The sequence below is a fragment of the Heptranchias perlo genome, chromosome 17 (genome assembly GCF_035084215.1).
Source record: "Heptranchias perlo isolate sHepPer1 chromosome 17, sHepPer1.hap1, whole genome shotgun sequence".
In the NCBI taxonomy this organism is placed as follows: domain Eukaryota; kingdom Metazoa; phylum Chordata; class Chondrichthyes; order Hexanchiformes; family Hexanchidae; genus Heptranchias; species Heptranchias perlo.
This window is the reverse complement of record NC_090341.1, coordinates 30,102,149-30,116,125: the sequence shown is the minus strand read 5'-3', so window position 1 is coordinate 30,116,125 and position 13,977 is coordinate 30,102,149. Positions and strand designations below refer to the sequence as shown.

The 13,977-nt window shown below is 41.5% G+C and overlaps 1 long non-coding RNA gene across 1 annotated transcript in view; it reads left to right on the top strand.

Moving 5' to 3' along the window:
- Nucleotides 1-13,977, top strand: part of LOC137334224 (uncharacterized) — a 48,155-nt gene that overhangs the window by 12,683 nt on the left and 21,495 nt on the right. The gene's annotated exons all lie outside the window — the stretch shown is intronic.

Sequence of the window (13,977 nt, the reverse complement as noted above, 5' to 3'; positions counted from 1 at the left end):
ACAATGTCTGGTAAAACACATTTCCTTAGTAACACTGTTTCTTATCAGTGGTTCTGTACCTAGTCTCAAGGCTATATGGTCATTAATTTCTGTTCGTCAGACAGTTATCTCATAAGCAGACAATAGCTCTTCTGTGTGTCTTTGCTGGGACCTGGAACATAAGATTTCTATTATATTCAGCTGGTCAGCTAACATGGTCAACTTATCCATCATGCTTTTCAGCTTTATGGTTTAGGTGTATTGGAAAGTTAATTTGGTCAGGCATTTCTTTATGGTTTTCCACACAGCACCTGTCGTTTGTTTCTACTTTTGCTTGAAACTTCATTTTGACATAATTTATTTCATTGTCACAAAGAGGCCATCAGATGGCGCTGTAGGAATATTGTTTGCACAAACAACAGGCCAGGTTATTGCTGATACAATGTAAACATGAGTCTATAAGGTTGGAGGTGGAGTTTGTGAACTGAAGAATGGTTGAAGTAGAAGAAATTGCTGGACTATAACTTGGTGTTGTAAAATTGTTTACAGAAGTAGAAGAAGTCAATGTTTTCAGATGCTCCTGTAAGTTAGAAGCCTGCTCATTTATGATTTTTAAAAGTTTAAACAAATTTTACTTAGGAAAAAATTGCTCACGATACACTGAACAAGGCAATTTGTACATGCTACAATAGAAATGAATTCAAGTCTAGCCCAGTCTGTTGGCTATGATTCCTCTATGAAATTCGTTCATTGCTGCCAACAATAATATTGCCAGCAATCATTTCTAGGATTCATTTTAAACAGGTTAAAGCTTCCCTTAAAACAATAGACATAAAATGTCACCCAAACACATTAAGGGTTCATCTGTTAATATTACCTACAGTAATTTCTGACATTAGGTGTCCAAATTTAAAGTGTTCCATTCTCCAGCACTAATCTTGATGAGCACAAGATCACCTAGAGCATCTACCATTTCAGATTTGCAGGATTTTTTTCCCTTTTGATTAGCATAATCCAATGCTGTCAGCACTTCTGTACAAAATTAACTCTGCTGGGAGAACATGGAATAAATGTGATAACATTTAAATTTGTGGTACATTTAAATGGAAATTTATTTGATGGTGAAAACTGCCCAATTTATTGTTTCCACATTATGCAGCTAAAGGAGAAGGACTACAGGGAGTAATTTTAACTTTTGGCAATGGGGTAAAATGGGAGATATGGAAAGAAAAATCGGGCGGAGTGTTTAATGGCTGGTCGATCCGATATTGACCATTTTACATCTTCATAGAAAGTTAAGTTATCCCCATAGTCTTTCGAATTACACATAATACTCTTACATGATGCTCGTATTCGTAGCAGTACCATTCTAGATTTATAGGTTGGACCATGTAAAATGCACATTGGATCATCTGAAATCTTCAATAAAATGATTGCTTTCAGTGTTCGCAACCTTGGCGTCTTATTTGACCCTGAGCTGAGTTTCCAACCCCAACCCCAAATCCTCTGCTGCTGAAACCCTCATGCATGCCTTTGTTACCTCTAGACTTGACTGTTCCAATGCTCTCCTGGCTGGCCTCTCACCTTGCACCCTCCATAAACTTGAGCTCTTCCAAACTCTGCTGCACATATCCTAACTTGCACCCGTTCACCCGTCACCCCTGTGCTTGCTGACCTACATTGGCTCCCAGTCCAGCAACGCCTCAATTTTAAAATTCTCATCCTTGTTTTCAAATCCCTCCATGGCCCCGCCCCACCCTATCTCTGTAACCTCCTCCAGCTCTATAACCCATGAGTTTTCTGCGCTCTTCCAATTCTGTCCCCTTGCGCAGCCCCGATTTTCATCGCTCCACCATTGGCGACCGTGCCTTCAGCTGCCTAGGCCCTAAGCTCTGGAATTTCCTCCCTAAATCTCTCTACCTCTCTCTCTCCTTTAAGACGCTTCTTAAAACCTAACTCTTTGACCAAGCTTCTGATCACCTGTCCTAATACCTCCTTTTGTGGCTCGGGTGTGAAATTTTGTTTGATAATCGCTCCCGTGAAGCTCCTTGGGTCGTTTTACTACAGCGCTATACAAATGCAAGTTGTTGTTGTTAATTCATTCCAAGATATGTTATTCCTTATTTAACTGATTTGTCAAGTACAGTTTTAATGAAACGGAAGAGAAGTCAAGAATCTACATAATGCTCCTGAGTTTGAGTGTAACATTGTATGGATTGATCAACTGATCGCACTTCATTAGGTACAAAGAAGATAAAAATAAGTACATACCAGAGACGATCAAACTGGTGCCAGTATGTTACAGGAGTTCCATTATATAAGTGCAAAAGATCTACACTTTATTACAGACAATTCCACTTCTTGCTCACCATGTATCATAATTCCAATACCCCAAACCATACAAGGATATAAAGTATATGAAAAAAGTGTATTTAGAATGGATTCAACAGTAGGTTAGTCTGAAACACCATCTGTTGTGTGGTAACTCTGGATTTATTTTGTGTTAAACATAGTTAGAATATAAATTCTGTAGCACTCCTATAACATTGGTTTGCCCTTAAAAGCTTCACAACCTGTTATCATTGTTCTAGTCTTGATTTCTGTTGCTTGGTGAATGTGGCTATGAACCAAACATTTGGTTTATTGAATCAACAGACAATAAATAAAAAAATTGAATAGTTCGGGACACATTGGAACAATTCCCTAATTAATCATCATGTACTTACAAAGGAAGCACTTGTCTGTTTTGTCAGTCGTCAGTCAGATTAATACGAAAAGTGAATTATGTGCTTTTTGTTGATTGAGAAGTTTGCTCACTGTATACTATTTCAATCGTTACACTTAGGCTCCCAGTAAATTTAAATATTCAGGACGAATTCTGCCCAGGAATATTTGGGTACTACTATACTGAAAACAGATAAATAGAACTTTCTTTCCTAAAGGAGTTGACTTCTTGCTGGGGTACAGTTCCACAGGCAGCAGTCGCCCTCTGGCATCTCATCCAACTATTATTGCCATTATTCATGTGTGAGCTTTCACAGTCAGTTCTGACAGGTTATTCAACCATGGGGCAGGCAGCACAGCTGGGCCCGATATTGTCCTCATCCTAGCTCCACATGCACACATTTTCAGCAGGGTTCCTTGGATAGTTATCAACAGTGGGAATCCTGGCTAACTTTACCCTTCCTCACCCAGGTGTTGAGACCAATTGTTGAGCCTCAGCTCCGACACAGTTGAGAACAACTAACCCAGCATACAGGAGCGACCTACCTGGTGTATATGGCTCAGTTACTCACTAAATAAAGTTGTTGAGCCATCATTGGAGCCTTGTTACAACATTTTAAAATAAATAATTAATCCGAAGAACAAAGTGTACAGAAGCTAACATTGGATACTAGGCACCACATAATATTTTGCAAATAGTTTTTAACTTAGAAAAATGTTCTGTGGCTTGGTGTTAGGCTTGGACTGTTCCATAGGAACACAACAGGTAAAGACCCACATGACCAAGAATAGTGTTGAGGAAAGACAGATAGTAGACTATTACCAATGACATGAATAGTAAGTCTGCTATACCAGAGAGTACTGCTGGATTGCTTGTCCAGGCTGGTCTGGTACTTCCTGCTGCTATCATCTTGTGCCAAGCAGTGAGATAGCAATTGATGAAATACATAAGTACTGAAGTAATCCAGTAATGATTGATATCCTGCATTAGTGTTAGCGAGTCTAAATGAAAAGCCATTAGTTGTGTTTGGTGTTTTGCTTCTGTTCCTGGTGATGATAATCCCTGGTGCTCTACTAACTTGCAGAGGAGTGTGAAGTGATGCATTTTGGAAGGAAGAATGAGGAGAGGCAATATAAACTAAATGGTACAATTTTAAAGGGGGTGCAAGAACAGAGAGACCAGTGGGGTTCACATACACAAATCTTTGAAAGTGGCAGGACAAGTTGGTAAGACTGTTAAAAAGCATACGGGATCCTGGGTATTATAACTAGAGACATAGAGTACAAAACAAGGAAGTAATGCTAAACCTTTATAAATCACTGACTAGCCCTCAGCAGAAGCGTTGTGTCCATATTCTGGGCAACACACTTTAGGAAGCATGCCAAGGCCTTGGAGAGGATGCAGAGGAGATTTACTAGAATGGTACCAGGGATGAAGGACTTCAGTTATGTGGAGAGACTGTAGAAGCTGGGATTGTTCTCCTTAGAGCAGAGAAGGTTGAGGGGAGATTTAATAGAGATGTTCAAAATTCTGAAGGGTTTTGATAGAGTAAATAGGTAGAAACTGTTTCCGCTGGCGTGAGGGTCGGTAACCAGAGGACACAGATTTTAGGTAATTGGCAAAAGAACCAGAGGGGAGATGAGTAGAATTTTTTTTACACAAAGAGTTGTTATAATCTGGAATGCATTGCCTGATGGTGGTGGAAGCAGATTCACTCGTACTTTTCAAAAGAGAATTGGATATATACTTGAAAAGGAAAAATTTGCAGGGCTGTGGGTAAAGAGCAGGGGAGTGGGACTAATTGGATAGCTCTTTCAAAGAGCCAGCAGAGGCACAATGGGCCAAATGGCCTCCTGCGCTGTATGCTTCTATGATAACTTACCTAAACCTTCTGAAGCTGCAGCCTACATCAGCAATTCCAGCAGGCAGAACTGCTGAAGGAAATAATTGAGTCAAAAATTGCAAAACTTTCTTTAAGAAAATCCAACAAACATTAAGTGACATTCACAGGTTAATGTAAATAGTAAGGGCCTGAAATTCCAGGATGCTTGCTCCATTGATCTAAGTGCAGCAGAGAGGGACCCCCATCCCAATTCACAGGGACAAGGTCATTTCTATAGTCGGGGCAGGTGGCCCATACCGGTAGAAGCCCACGCCAGAGTGCTGGTGGTAGTCATGCTACAGGGGGACACCAAGGCTCAGGAAGGATCAAAGAAAAAAGACAAGTTTTTAAAAAAACACTCCTAAGGCATCTTTTTAAAGATACTAGATTCCTTCTAGGATCCATGACTTTTGCTTTGAGCAGTTCAGGGGCTTTACCAACGTCCAGTACAGGATTTATGTACGCTCTCACCTTGTGTAGGTTTCAATGGATCTATCAGGTGATGTACTGGGTGGAATTCATGGTCAGAAAAGAAACAAAGAGATTATTTATTGACAATGGATTTCTTTTTAGTCACTAGCCTGTTCACTTCTGTAGAAAATTCAGTTAAAAGAACTTATATTTTCTGAGGCATTTTTGAGGCTTACAGAATTATTAATATATTGAACTCTTGGAAACTGTGTAAATCATGAACTCTTGAGCATTTTATGAGTATTTTATGAGGTAATCTTTGTTTATTTATGAAAATCTATGTTTATTAAATGTTATCTAAGTTGGCAAACTCACTAATAGTCCATTCCCATGCTCCTTTATGTTTTATTTATTGCAATGTACAGGAGAATGATACTTCATTAGCAATTTATAAAAAAATATGAATAATGTAAATTTGTAACTTGTTTACTGCTAAAGGTCATCATATAATAAATTGTACAATTGCAAGATTTAATAAGTAGATGCCAGACTATTACCTCAGACTAATATGCCATTATATATAGAGGATACACAACGGGAAACACTAGCAATACCATATGTGTCAACTTGGCTCAGTTGGTAGCAAATGGCACGATTCAAAGAAGAGCAGAGAGTTCTCCTGGTATTCTGGCCAACATTCCTCCAAATTTGGCCTCATCTGTTGCTCATTTCCAGCAAAAATCATTGGAACGTGATCAGGAGCTGGTATTGTGGATGATCTTCCCCTTCCTAACCCAGGACCACTGACGCTTTGGTAACTCAACACAGAGTGAGTTTTAACTTGTTCTGTATGATCCAGCTGGCACTACCTTAACTAGCTGAACCATCGAGGGATTTATTTTTATTGTTTTTTAATTTACTTTTTAAAAGCACAGACGGTATTGTAGCCTTTTCCTTTGTTTAGTGTGAGCTGCTGCTAACCTCTCTTCTCCCCTCTTGAACATCTCTTTTGTGTAAATGAAGTATTGAACTTTCCTGATTTGTTTCTGTAATAAATGTTATTTTTGTGAGTGTGAGTATTTGGTCTCAGGAAATACACTGGTGAAAGCTGAACAGTAAGATATACCACTGTCACCTTTATTCCTTATTGAAAATCATAAGTGTGCTACTAATATTGTAAAGTGCCCAAGTAGCACAGATTTATAAAATAAATTGTTCTAATCTTGAGATAATCACACTTTATGATAAATGTGAGTATGATGAATCTTCTTTGGTAAAAGATGTTGTCAAATGATCCTTTGTATAGGAATTTTTAACCAATTATAAAATCATATTTTAGAGGTAGCCCTTTACGTCGAAGAGTTTCCCATTTGGCTTGTTAAAAAGCAATTTACTTGGTATTCATAACAAGGATCTGTACTTTGACCCATCCATTTCACTATCTCTTTGCAGTTTATGCTCTCCTTTAAATCATGAAGCTGCACCTTTCTCTTATCTGCAGTTGTTTGCACTCCTGCTCCTCCTGGCCCACAAGGTAACCATGAAAAAAATAAAATTGCCTACTTTACTGGGCCTTTCCTGGCCCCGCTCCTGCCAGGTTTCACTGGCGAGTACAGCACTGTGTGCAATTTGCGCAATCAAGAGTTAAAATCGTGTCAGGGCCCTAATTGCATCATAGGATTTCAACTTTTACATATTAAAATGGCCACAGGCGGAAGTGCGTTGTGAATGCAACGGGAAGCGTGTTGCTGCCATTTAAACTACCCGCCTGCCCTGTTCCCGTCGGGCCGTAAAAATCTGGCTTCACTGAAATTGCATATGAAAAGAGTGTTTTGCAAGCGTTTGCAAACATTTTTCATCAGGTAATACGTGATTTTTGAGTTAACTGGAAGATTTAAAACACAATGGCTAAAGACTTATCTGTGGAAAGCATATGAAAATTTAGAAAGGACTGTTACTGCAGTGACCACATTTGCAAGTTAAGAGATGTCCCGTATTGCTTGCCAGATAGTTTTACAACTGACATCAGATTCTGCTCTGTAACCTCTTCAGGATCTTTCTGCTGCTCTTCATGTCCCCTTAAGATATTTGGGAGCTTTCCAGCTCCAGGAGCTTCACAATAATGCCTCTTTTTGTGCAGCCTGGAGCATGCAACAAGTCCTCAAAACCTTAACTGGGCTGTGGTGCAGGACACCCCCCGGTTCTATCCAGGTACCTAAAGAACTGCTTCAACATGTCAATATTGTCCTTGATGTACCACAAGCCATGGCTCCAGAGGAATGTCTTGATCACCCAAGAGCATCCTGAGGCTTGCTTTTGTGGGTCAAGCAGTGGTTAGATGGTGGACCTCCTTAAAATGAAGGTGTCGTGACAGCTGCCTGGAGAATGAAAATTGGCACACATAATCTAGTGCTGACAGTTGCAAACAAGTTGTGCACTAAAAAAGAGGAATCCTTTCCTATTCATATATGTAGTTATGTGACAGAGCGCCTGGGTGTAGTAGGTAAAACCCTGGACTGTTTGGAATCCTGCCAATCTACAAAATTGGTTGTCCATGGGAAGGAGATGAACTGTCTTGCTCAAGCAAATAAGTCATTGGTTACTTGCTTTACCCATCAATGGACAGCCGATTGGGTTATGTTGCTGATGTCTTCAGGGGCAGCTTGAAATGATCCCAAGCATAAAAGTTGAAGGCAATTATGACCTTGACAGCCATTGGCAGTACTGAATCTATGGTAGAGTTTGGCTGCAGATCTGCTTGGAGCACATTACATAACTCAGTGATGGGAGTCCTTGTAAATCACAGTTGTTACAGGCAAATGGAAATATGGGCACTTTTACCTGTAGATTCCTCAGGTGTGTGAGTGCCAGTAGTTGGGTTATGCTGTGCTGAAGGCTGACCTACCTTAAATCCGTCCATTGGTCCTCCTCGTCTTCCTTCATAAAACAGATAGGGAGATTTCCATGGAAAACACATTGTGGCATTATTGCAGCTTTGGAAAGAAAGGCTGCACCATACCAATTGCCATCAAGAAACTGATATGGATTGAAATGATCATTAAAAGACTTACCCATCTAAGTCAGCAGCAAAAAAACACACAAGAGAAACATTAAACAAATGGCTTGAAAAAGAATCTTCTTCAGGGTTCTTTAAATGAACTTCAATAAACACTGTAGTCCCCAGCAAATCTGGATACCCATTTTGTATGGATGGGTACGACATTCGTTATAATGAATACATGAAGGTTGGAAAATTGCATAGATGTCAAAAGAAACATCATTTGAAAATTTCAGATGAAATTTTCCTGGGCCAATTAACCCCCCTCCCCCAGAAATGCACATAATATGCATTTCCAGTAAGGGTACTATTGGACCCAGGAATGCCTGCTTTATGCCCAAAAAAAATCAGCGTTACCAATCGTATACTTTATCTTAAAGAACAAATTGATCAAGTGACAGAAATTTCACTGTTACATACTTTAAAAGAAACTATTTGTATCCACTGTAAAATCTCACCACAAGGAGTATTTAAATAAATATACTACTTGGCATGGCTCTACAACCTGATCGTCTCACCTGAATAGAAAGACACTTCATTCTTCATTTGGCTGTTCTCAGATTAAACTTCTGTAAGACTCTCATAGCTCTCATAGCCCGGAGTCCAGAGCAAGCATGGACCTAAGAGACAACGGGGGCGGAGCATCGGAGTATCGCAGCAGGTAAAAAGTGAGGCCCAATGAATAAGGAAGAAACCTAAAGTGACGTCAGCACAAGGGATGGAACTGATTGGTGAGTAGCTGATTGGTGAGCAGCTGGTGAGTTTTTTTTAAATCTTTAGTTTATTTCTGTTAAGTTTACTTAGTAATATAATAAATTGAGGCATGGCAGGGCAGCTCAGACCCATCTAATGCACGGCCTGTGCCATAAGGGAACTCCAGGACGCCTCCCATGTCTTGGACAACCACGTGCACAGGATGTGTCGTCAGCTGGAGGAGCTAGAGCTCCAGGTTTCGGAGCTTAAGCAACAGCTGGTGTCACTGCAGTGCATCCGTGAGGCTGAGTGTTTCATGGATAGCACGTTTTAGGAGGTGCTCACCCCGCAGCTTAAGAGAGTGCAGGCAGAGAGGGACTGGATGACCACCAGACAGACAAGGAGGACCAGGCAGTTAGTGCAGGAGTCCCCTGAGTGCAACTTGCTCTATAAGCAGTGAATACTGGTGAGGGAGAGAGTTCCTCTGGGGAGTACAGCCAGAGCCAAGTCCACAACACCACGGGTGGCTCATCTGTATGGGAGGGAGGAGGAAGGTCAGGAAAGGAATAGTGATAGGGGATTCAATAGTTAGGGGAACAGACAGGCGTTTCTGCGGCTGCAGACATGACTCCAGGATGATATGTTGCCTCCCTGGTGCCAGAGTCAAGGATGTCACTGAGCGGCTGCAGAACATTCTGCAGGGGGAAGGTGAACAGCCAGACGTCATGGTCCACATAGGTACCAACAACATAGGTAGAAAGAGGGATGAGGTCCTGCAGGCAGATTTTAGGGAGCTAGGAAAAAGATTAAAGAACAAGACCTCAAGAGTAGTAATCTCAGGATTACTCCCGGTGCCACGTGCTAGTAAGTATAGAAATAGGAGGATAGAGCAGATGAATGCATGGTTGGAGGGATGGTGTAGGAGGGAGGGCTTTAGATTCCCGGGGCATTGGGACCAGTTCTGGGGGAGGTGGGACCTGTACAAGCCGGATGGGTTGCACCTCAACAGAGCTGGGACCAATGTCCTCACAGGGAGGTTCACTAGTGCCGTGGGGGAGGGTTTAAACTAATTTGGCAGGAGGATGGACACCAGGATGCAGCATTAGAGAGGAGAAACAAGGCACACAAAGGATTAGGAGAGACAGATAGCACTAGAGTAAGAAATAATACAGTATGAAGTGGGGTCAGAGTAAAGGAGAATAAGATTGGTTTACAGTGCATGTGTATAAACGCACAAAGCGTGGTAAATAAGGTTGGTGAGCTGCAGGCGCAAATAGCCACATGGGAATATGATGCTGTGGCGATAACGGAGACCTGGCTCAAAAAATGTCAGGGTTGGGTACTAAATATCCCTGGATACAAGGTGTTCAGGAAAGATAGGGAAGGAAACAAAGGAGGAGGGTGTTGCAGTATTGATTATTACAGTGCTGGAGAGAGAGGGTGCGGACAGAATGTGTTTGGTTAGAGTTAAGAAACAATATAAGTGCCAATACACTACTGGGTGTCTTCTATAGGCCACCAACTAGCGGGTAGGGTATAGAGGAGCATATTTGCAGGGAGATTACAGAGAGGTGCAAGAACCATAGAGTAGTGATAATTGGGGACTTCAACTACCCTAATATATACTGGGACAGTGATAGTGTAAATGGCAAAGAAGAGGAAGAATTTCTGAAGTGTGTTCAGGAGAACTTTCTTGATCAGTATGTTTCCGGCCCAACGAGGAAAGAGGCATTGCTGGATCTGGTTCTGGGGAATGAGGTGGGTCAAGTGGAGCAAGTGTCAGTGGAGGAACATTTAGAGAACAGTTATCATAGTATCATAAGGTTTAGATTAGCTATGGAAAAGGACACAGAGCAACCTAGAGTAAAAATACTTAATTGGAGGAGGGCCAATTTCAGTGGGTTGAGAACGGATCTGGCCCGAGTAAATTGGATTCAAAGATTGGCAGGGAAAACTGTAATTGAACAACCCTAAACATTCGCTCCAACACCCTAAACATTCACTCCCTCCACCACCGGCACACAGTGGCTGCAGTCTGTACCATCCACAGGATGCATTGCAGCAACTCACAAAGGCTTCTTCGACAGCACCTCCCAAACCCGCGACCTCCACCACCTAGAAGGACAAGGGCAGCAGGCACATGGGAACAACACCACCTGCATGTTCCCCTCCAAGTCACACACCATCCCGACTTGGAAATATATCGCCGTTCCTTCATCGTCGCTGGGTCAAAATCCTGGAACTCCCTACCTAACAGCACTGTGGGAGAACTTTCACCACACGGACTGCAGCGGTTCAAGAAGGCAGCTCACCACCACCTTCTCAAGGGCAATTAGGGATGGGCAATAAATGCTGGCCTTGCCAGCGACGCCCACATCCCATGAACGAATAAAAAAAAACAATGGGTGGCCTTTAAAGAAGAGGCGGTTCGGGTACATTCTAGATACATTCCCACGAGAGGGAAAGGTAAGACAACCAAAGCCAGAGCTCCCTGGATGTGGAAAGAGATAGAGAGTAAGATGAACCAGAAAAAGGGGGCATATGACAGATGTCAGGTTGATAATACAAGTAAGAACCAGGCTGAATATAGGAAGTTCAGAGGGGAAGTAAAAAAGGAATAAGAGAGGCAAAGAGAGAGTATGAGAATAGACTGGCAGCCAACATAAAAGGGAATCCAAAAGTCTTCTATAGGCATACAAATATCAAACGGGTTGTAAGAGGAGGGGTGGGGCCGATTAGGGACCAAAAAGAAGATATATGCATGGAGGCAGAGGGCATGGCAGAGGTACTAAATGAATACTTTGCATTTGTCTTTATCAGGGAAGAAGATACGGCCAAAGCCAGAGTAAAAGAGGAGGTAGTTGAGATACTGTATGGGATAAACATTGATAAAGAGGAGGTACTAGAAAGGCTGGCTGTACTTAAAATAGATAAGTCACCAGGTCCGGATGGGGCGCATCCTAGGTTGCTGAGGGAAGTAAGGATGGAAATTGTGGAAGTACTGGCCACAATCTTCCAACCCTCCTTAGACACAGGGGTGGTGTCGGAGGATTGGAGAACTGCAAATGTTATACCCTTGTTCAAAAAAGGATGTAAAGATAAACCCAGCGACTGCAGACCAGTCAGTTTAACCTCGGTGGTGGGGAAGCTTTTAGAAACAATAATCCACGACAAAATTAATAGTCACTTGGACAAGCGTGGATTAATAAGGGAAAGCCAGCACGGATTTGTTAAAGACAAATAGTGTTTGACTAACTTGATTGAGTTTTTTAGATGAGATAACAGAGAGGGTTGATGAGGGCAATGCGGTTGATGTTGTGTATGTGGACTTCCAAAAGACGTTTGACAAAGTACCACATAATAGGCTTGTTAATAAAATTGAAGCCCTACGGAATAAAAGGGGCAGTGGCAACATGGATACGAAATTGGCTAAGTAATAGGAAACAGAGGGTAGCGGTGAACGGCTGATTATCAGACTGGAGGAAGGTATGCAGTGGTGTTCCCTAGGGTTGGTACTGGGACCATTGCTTTTCTTCATATATATTAATTACTTGGACTTGGGTGTACAGGGCACAATTTCAAAATTTGCAGATGACAGAGAACTTGGAAGTGTAGTAAACAGTGAGAAGGATAGTGGTAGACTTCAAGAGGACAGAGACAGGTTGGTGGAATGGACTGACACGTGGCAGATGAAATTTACCACTGAGAAGTGTGAGGTGATACATTTTGGTCGGAAGAACGAGGAGAGGCAGTAAAAACTAAAGGGTACAACTCTAAAGGGGGTGCAGGAACAGAGAGACCTGGAGGTATAAGTACACAGGTCGTTGAAGGCAGGACAGGTTGAGAAAGCGGTTAAGAAAGCATACAGGATGCTGGGCTTTATAAATAGAGGCATAGAGTACAAAAGCGAGGATGTTATGTTGAACCTTTATAACACACTTGTTCGGCCACAATTTGAGTATTGTGTCCAATTCTGGGCACCGCACTTTAGGAAGGATATGAAGGTCTTAGAGAGGGTACAGAAAAGATTTACTAGATTGGTTCCAGGAATGAGGGACCTCAGTTACATGGATAGACTGGAAAAGCTGGGATTGTTCTCCTTAGAGCAGAGAAGGTTGAGATGAGATTTGATAGAGGTGTTCAAAATCATGAAGGGTCTAAACAAAGTAAATAAAGGAAAACTGTTCCCATTGGCGGAAGTGTAGAGAGCCAGAGGACACAGGTTTACGGTGATTGGCAAAAGAACCAAAGGCGACATGAGGAAAAACTTTTTTACACAGCGAGTGGTTAGGATCTGGAATGCACTGCCTGAAAGTGTGGTGGAAGCAGGCTCAATTGTGGCTTTCAAAAAGGAATTAGATAAGTTCCTGAAGGAGAAAATTTTGCAGGGCTATGGAGAAAGAGCGGGGGAGTGGGACTAGCTGGATTGCTCTTACAGAGAGCCGGCACAGACTCGATGGGCCGAATGGCTTCCTTCTGTGCTGTAACCATTCTTTGATTCTATTATATGTATATTAGGGAACCAATAACTGGTATTGGTGCTAGGAAAGAGAAAAAAAATGCCACAAATCTGTGAAACAAATTTATACCTCTTTTTCTGTAGCTGATTCCTGATGGACATAGGTCATTACTTAATGGCATTATATGAACTGAATACTGGAAAATGTATTTTAAACTAAAACTGATAAACATGTTCCAAACTACAAATACAGCCTAATGCTGAAGTCTTTACTTGATGTAGAATTAAAGTGTCTAGCACCTTGTCAAGAAACAGATATAGATTGAAATCATCATTAAAAAGACCTGACCACCCTTTACATACTTAAAAAGGCTTTCAGTTTGATGTTTACAATATTTACTTTTAATCAAAGCAAATCAAAGTACTGTATGGCATTTTGATCATTCTGTGATAGTTATTCCAGCTGAGAAAGTACCTGCTGTTATGCACAATCTGAGATTGTGCATGATTTTTTCTTTTTTTTCTGTTTTTAATGCTGTCAAATGGGCGACATCAGAGGTTGTTTCACAGTGACCTGTTTCGCCTGCCTGAATCGTGATAAGTGAGCAGTGCACTGATGGGATGAAAACAACTGCCACTGACTCTATTATTTTCTATGCTGCAATGCAACCTCTTCAATTTATCTATCTGGAACGCTTTCATCAGTTTACGAAAATGAAACCAGTAACTCTGTAGTTGTTCTCTTGCACTTGTTCATTCTACATAGGAAT